Raw genomic sequence first — 6,456 nt, forward strand, 5'->3', positions numbered from 1 at the left:
CTGGAGCCAAAGGACTGGCTCCACTAGCTAGTGCTTATAGTAGACCCTTATCCTTATGCCAGCCACTAGAGGGAGACAAAGAGCCCCTGCGGCATGGGGGTGGTACAAAGAGCTGCCCGGGGAGCAGACACAGAACAATGCACATGCCTTGGGGGTCAAGGGACTAGAACCCCAGCCTAGGAGTGCTACAGAGAGGGGCTCCCCTGCCTGCGGCTAGCAGCAGGCCCGGTCACGAGCAGCCACCACCCTCCTTGGCTCACACCTGCTGAGCCAGCCCCTGGCCCGCAGCCCCGTGGCTGGGGGTGGAGAGATCCCCGCAGCGGCTGGGCCGCTCGCACCAGCCCTCCCTAGCTGGCAGTGCTCAGGGCGTGCAGACGCGGCCTACCCCCTGGAAGGCCTCTGCACCAGAGCTCAGCCACGGGTCCCGTCCAGCCCCAGCCCACTGCCAGTGGCGGGCACGGGGGAGAGGAAGCGAACGTGCTGGTGGAATCCCACCCGTGCCCCCGAGAGAACAGCTTGGGAAGTGTCTCAACAACTCACCCAGTGCAGCCCTGCAGCCGCCCGGCCTTCACCTGCTTCCGGTGCCATGCGGCCAGCCAGTGGCTTCCTGTTTGCTGCACAGCATTAGCCGGCTCCTCCTGCGGTGGCAGGAAACGCTCAGGCAGGTGCAGCGGTTCCCCCGGGGGCTGCAATCTCGGGGCACACAGCAAGGCCCCAGGAAATGGCCCTGACTGCTCCCAACGCTGCTGCGCTGCCACGGCTACCACCATGCGCCAGTGGGACAGGAATCCGGCTGAGCTGCTGGGAGTGCAGCCGCAGGGCGGAGAAAAGGGGGAATTGCCTACAGGGGCAGGTCTCTGGCTTGCTGCCCCCTGCACACGCACAGACATGGACGCACACACGCTGGGCCGGGCACACACGGACACACACGCACAGATGTGGATACACACACGCTGAACCAGGCACATACGGACAGACATGGACAGATGTGGATAAGCACACGCTGGGCCGGGCATACATGTACACACATGCACTGACGTGGATACACACACGCTGGGCCGGGCACACACGGACACACACGCACAGACACGGATGCGCACACGCTGAGCCGGGCACACACGGACACACACACAGAGAAATGGATGTACACATGCTGGGCTGGGCACACATGGACACACACACACAGACACGGATGCGCACACGCTGAGCCGGGCACACATGGACACACACACACAGACATGGACACGCACACGCCAAGCCGTGCCTGTATCCCACCCACCTGCGCTATTGCCCTGCTCCGACACATCCGTGCCGTCGTCCCGACACAGACAGGAACTGCCCTGACTGCTCTTCCCCGGCCCCAGAGCAGTTCTCCTGGGTCCCCTCCAGCCGCGCGCCCACCTCGCCGCCCTGCCCCACCCTACGAGAGCCGGACAGCTGTTCCTGGACTAGGGGGTCAGCCCCTGGCTCTGCCACTGAGCTTCTGTGTAACCTTGGGTAACTCCCTTGGTTGCTACTCCATGGGGTGGGGGATGAGGGGAGAGCTGTTCTTCACGGGGGGGTGGGAGGGGCCGTGAGAACGAGTGATCCTGAAAAGGAAGAGGAAGCTCACAGCAACACTCTCCCCCAGGTGCCCCCTGGTCACAGCCACCCCAATTTTCCCTCCAGCCCCACCCTGCCCCCTAGGTCCTGCCAGCTGAAGCTACAGCAGAACCAGGCCAATCCTGCCTGCCCATTCCAGGTAGGGCAAGCACCCACCCCACCAGCCATCCAGCGCGAGCGCTAACCACTGGGCCACACAGCCTGGCTCACAAAGTGGGCCTGTGCCCAAGGGCTACTGGCCCTGCTAACACCCTCCCTCTGCACTGGTTTGCCCCCGCCCACCTGGGTTATTAACCTCTCCCCGCCCAGCATGCCTGGTTCCTCGGTGTCTTCGGCTGAGGCCCCCTGCAAATGCCACCAGGGAGCTATGGCCCCCCAGCCATGCCGAGGCTGCGTGCAGGGAGAGGTCTGGGGACCGCCCACCCGCCACGCTGCTGCCATGGAGAAAACCCCACATGCCGCATCACCGACTTCTGGAGAGCAACCGTGCCGGCTGCTCTGGCCCTGTGCTGGCACGAGGCTACTGCTGCTTCTCCCCCCCCCCCCCCCACACGCACACAAACATGCCTAGATCCTGACTGTGAGCAGGGCCAGGGGGCACCTGGCTGGCTGCAGCCAGCTGGCCTTTGCCTCCCCAGCCAGCTGCTGGGCTGGTGTGGGTGGCAGCGAGGATCCGTGCCAACACTAACACACCCAGGGACGCCGTGTGGCCAGGCTGGGCGGCCGCAGTCATTAGCAAGTCCAAGCACAAATAAAGAGACCCACAGAACCACCCTCGCCCAGCCCTCTGTGCCGCAAGCCAGCCGCCTGCCCGGCCTGCTGTGCCAGCACTGTGGGCAGGGACCAGGGCTCCAGGCCAGGTCCCCCAGCCCCTCACTCCACTGTGACCCCAACTGGCATCCGTGGGAGTTTTGCATTGATCCAGGCTCCGGCCCATGGATGGGGAACGCCCCAGCTGGGGCTGCGGCTGCCTGGGCCAGTCTAGTGCCAGGCACGGTGCCAGCGCTCAACACAGGCACTTGTCCCTAGCTCACCCCAGCCCCTCCTGAGACAGGCTCTGTGTGTCTCCAGACCAGGCTTTCACTCCCTGCTCTGAGGTGGGCAGCCCACCGTGGGCTGGATCCTGCAGCCCCAGGCCAACAGGGCACCACGCTGCAACAGGAAGAGCCCGGCCTAATAACTGGGCCCAGCTTAGTGCTTGGGACATCAGGGATCCTGGCTCCGCTACAGACCCTGTGTGAGCACAGGCTGGTCCCATCCCCCCTCTGTCTGTAACAATCCTTCATCTGTACAGACTGGGAGATCCTTGGGCAGGGGCTGTCACACAGTATGTCTGGGCAGCACCTAGCGCGACGGGGCCCTGATCTCAGGCGGATCTGGGCAGCGCCCGGCACGACATGGCCCTGATCTCAGGCGGGGTCTGGGCAGCGCCCGGCACGACGGGGCCCTGATCTCAGTCGGGTCTGGGCAGCGCCCGGCATGACGGGGCCCTGATCTCGGTTGGGGTCTGGGCAGCGCCCGGCACGACATGGCTCTGATCTCAGGCAGGGTCTGGGCAGCGCCCGGCACAACATGGCCCTGATCTCAGGCAGGATCTGGGCAGCGCCCGGCATGATGGGGCCCTGATCTCAGTTGGGGTCTGGGCAGTGCCTGGCACGACGAAGCTTGATCTTGGTCAGGGCCAGAGCTGGCTCTAGGCACCAGCAAAACAAGCTGGTGCTTGGGGCGGCACATTTTTAGGGGCGGCATGGCCGGCGCCAGAATGCTGCCCCTAAAAATGTGCCCCGGCCGCCCTAGCTCACCACCGCTGCTGCTGCCACGGCGCGCGAAACAGCTGATTCGCGCGCCACTACTCGCCCTCCCTCCCAGGCTCTCAAACCTGGGAGGGAGCAGCGGTGCGCGAATCAGTTGTTTTGCGCGCCGCGGCGGCTCGGGGTCTCCCCCTCCCTCCCAGGCTTGGGCGCCTGGGAGGGAGGGGGAGAAGCGGCGCCCGCGCCGCAGCCACTCAGAGTCTCCCCCTCCCTCCCAGGCTCTCAAACCTGGGCGGGGGGGGAGACGCCGAGTGGCCGTGGCGCGGCGCCGCTTCTCCCCCTCCCTCCCTCCCTCCTAGGCTTGAGAGCCTGGAGGGAGGAGGCAGGGCTGGGGATTTGGGGAAGGGGCGGAGTTGAGGCGGGGCCGGGGGTGGGGTAATTAAATAAGCGGGGGGGGGGGGGGGGGGCGGCCAAAACTGTTTTTGCTTTGGGCGGCAAAAATCCTAGAGCTGGCCCTGGTCAGGGCTTCCCCAAGCCTTCCACCAAGAGCAGTTTCCCTCTGGTGCCTGTGAGCATTCGGTCCCCTGTGGTCCGTGCACGGCCAAACACAAGAGGAAGTGATTCCTGGCCCTGCCAGCTCCTCATGGCTTCCTGCAGGACACTCCCCTCCAGGTATGGGCGGCGCATCTTAGCCCCGGGGCCAGTGGGCAGAGGTGTTGCCCTGTTGTTCTGATCACAAACCTAATGTGCTATTAACACTCTTGCCCCATGGATGCCAGTGGCACTGGCTGCAGTGGGAACAGGCCTGGGCCAGCCTTGCCCCATGGGCACGGGGCTGGTGTGGGCATGACAGAGCCAGGGCAGCCCCAACCACGCTCATCTAGGGACCCCGTCACACTGATCCGTGTGGGCATGACACACACACACACCCACCCAGACACATCCTGCACCCACCCACCACGCAGCACCCTGCAGGCGGAGAGAGGGCAGGGATTTCGTGCTATTTCTAGATTTAAATTCTCAGCAGTTGCCAGATATCCCGGTGATGGGCGCTGGGCGAGCCCCTCATGCCCTCTAGCCTGGCCTGGACACCAGCTGGGGGCCTCATGTGCCGTCTGGGCTCGAGAGGGAGGATGTGCCGAGCGGGTCTTTCCCAGCTCTGAGCCCCGGGGTCCCTTAGGTCTGCAGAGTGAGGGGCCAACCAGGACCTCCCTCTCCATCCCCCCAATCCCTCCCAGCACCTCCAGGACGGCTCCTCCCAGTGCACAGGGGGCCCGGCTGCATTCCCCCACCCCCATGCCAGGGCCTGGTGCTGTGGAAAACCCCCTAAACCCTCCCTCCAAGGACCTAGGTGGGGGCAGGGGGAGGTGGGGCCTAGGCTGGAGTCGGGGACCACAGTGCATGCTGGGAGGTTGTCCCACAATCCCTTTCACCCCTGCCAACCAGCCCCGTCCCCTCCGTGCCGCAGGCAGGGCAGCTCCCTCCTTACCCATTTCGTGGCGGGGCTCAGTGCAGGTGCAGAGGCTCAGGGCCACTCGGTTCTGCCTTCCCTGGCCCAGCAGGCTCATGGCTCCGTCTCCAAGGGCAGGGGGCCTCGGGGCTGCTCTCCCCCAGGCCCAGGGACGCAGGGATGGGGGGGGCACGACGGGACTCTGGAAATGTGGCTCGGCGGAGCGGAAGAGCCCGAGCCCGGCGCTGGGGCGAGGAGGAGCCGGCGTGGGGCTGCCAGACAGGTTTGACAGCAGCAAGCCCAGACGGCCACTGCCGGCACGGTGCCCACTCCGGAGCCCCGGCCAGGGAGTCCTGACTGTGTGCAGAGTCACTGACCTTTGGCCCCTGGGGCCTGCGAGCTGCACTCCAGCCTGGGGAGGAGCGGGGGCAGGAGGGGCGCTAGAGAGTGGGAGATTTGCGTCCCAGCCCTGGCCCCTGCCCCTCCCCGCACCACCGGGGAACGAGCTGCTGGGGTGGGCCCACAACTCGGCTCTCCCTGACCTCCCTGAATGGGGCTGGCGGCCCAGCTCAGCCAGCGGCTGCCAGGAGCTGAGCCTGGCTGGGGATGGGCGTGTCTGGGCCTGGGAACGCGCTGGGACCGATCCTCCTCTGCGCCGGCTTGGTGGGCCCGATCCACCTCTGCGCCGGCTCAGTGGGTCCGATCCTTCCTTGTCCCAGCACTATGGGCCCGATCCTCTCCTGTCCGGGCTCTGTGGGCATGATCCTTCCCTGCACCAGCACCACAAGCCAAATCCTCCCCTGCCCTGGTTCTGTGGGCCCGATCCTCCCCTGCACCTGCACTGTGGGCCCGATCCTCCCCTGCCATGCCACTGAGGACCCTATTCTCCCAGGTCCCAGCGCCTGGTGTTGTCGCTGACACTGCTGCCCTGCCAGGGTTACATGCCACCAGCCTAGAAGGGGCAGCGCCCTGCACCCACTTTGCCCTGGTGCAGGCACCAGCAGTGAGGTGCAGGGCGAGGGGCAGGTGGCCCGCCCCACCCTGCAGCCAATGACACTGGTGTAAATCAGGAGTGAGGCCATCGCCCTCTCATGGCTCAGCAGGGCCTGTGCCTTGTTTACACCAGTTGGGACAGGTGGAGGGCTGGGCTCCAGGCCTGACCCAGGAGAGCATACGGGGCCAGGCTGCATATGGGCGACTCCCCGGCTGGTGCTGCCTTCCCCTTTGCTCAGACAGGTCAGAGCCAGCTTGGGTCCAGAGCCTTAAAACTAGTTGGGTGCCTAACTCCCCTCAACCTCCATGTGCTCAAATACCTTTCACAAGCTGGGCTGGCATAGCTCAGCCTGGCTGGCCACTACACGTTCCCGGCACCCATGGGGCCCACAGCAGCCAGTCGTTCACTGGGCTGGTCAAGGCAGCTGGGCCAGCCCCATCTCTGCGCCTGGCAGTGCCGTCCTGCCGGGGACCCTGGCCAGGGCTCGGGGTGGGTGGGCTGCTCCAGGGGCTCCGTGGCCAGGGAGCAGCAATGACACATCCAAACCCCACGACCCCTGGGATGGGGCCAGGACCCCACACAGCCTGGTGGGCTTCTAGGATGCCTCTGCCCGCTGCCCCGCCCCTTCAACGATGGGCTCCGCGTGATCCCCGCCGCCC

At 65.8% G+C, this 6,456-nt stretch overlaps 1 protein-coding gene across 4 annotated transcripts in view; it reads right to left on the reverse strand.

The window, feature by feature from the left end:
- PSD4 (pleckstrin and Sec7 domain containing 4) overlaps positions 1 to 5,398 on the reverse strand; it is a 30,053-nt gene extending 24,655 nt beyond the window's left edge. For 2 of the 4 annotated variants that reach the window (XM_054019825.1, XM_054019824.1), the window contains exon 1: positions 4,843 to 5,398. The gene's annotated coding sequence lies outside the window, so the exon portion shown is untranslated. Of the gene's footprint in view, positions 1 to 540; positions 559 to 4,842 lie in introns of those variants that run through there. The other 2 variants (XM_054019830.1, XM_054019831.1) reach the window with 2 other exon arrangements.
- Between the last annotated feature and the right edge of the window lie 1,058 nt (positions 5,399 to 6,456).

Source organism: Malaclemys terrapin, chromosome 2 (genome assembly GCF_027887155.1).
Source record: "Malaclemys terrapin pileata isolate rMalTer1 chromosome 2, rMalTer1.hap1, whole genome shotgun sequence".
NCBI classification, from domain to species: Eukaryota; Metazoa; Chordata; order Testudines; family Emydidae; genus Malaclemys; species Malaclemys terrapin.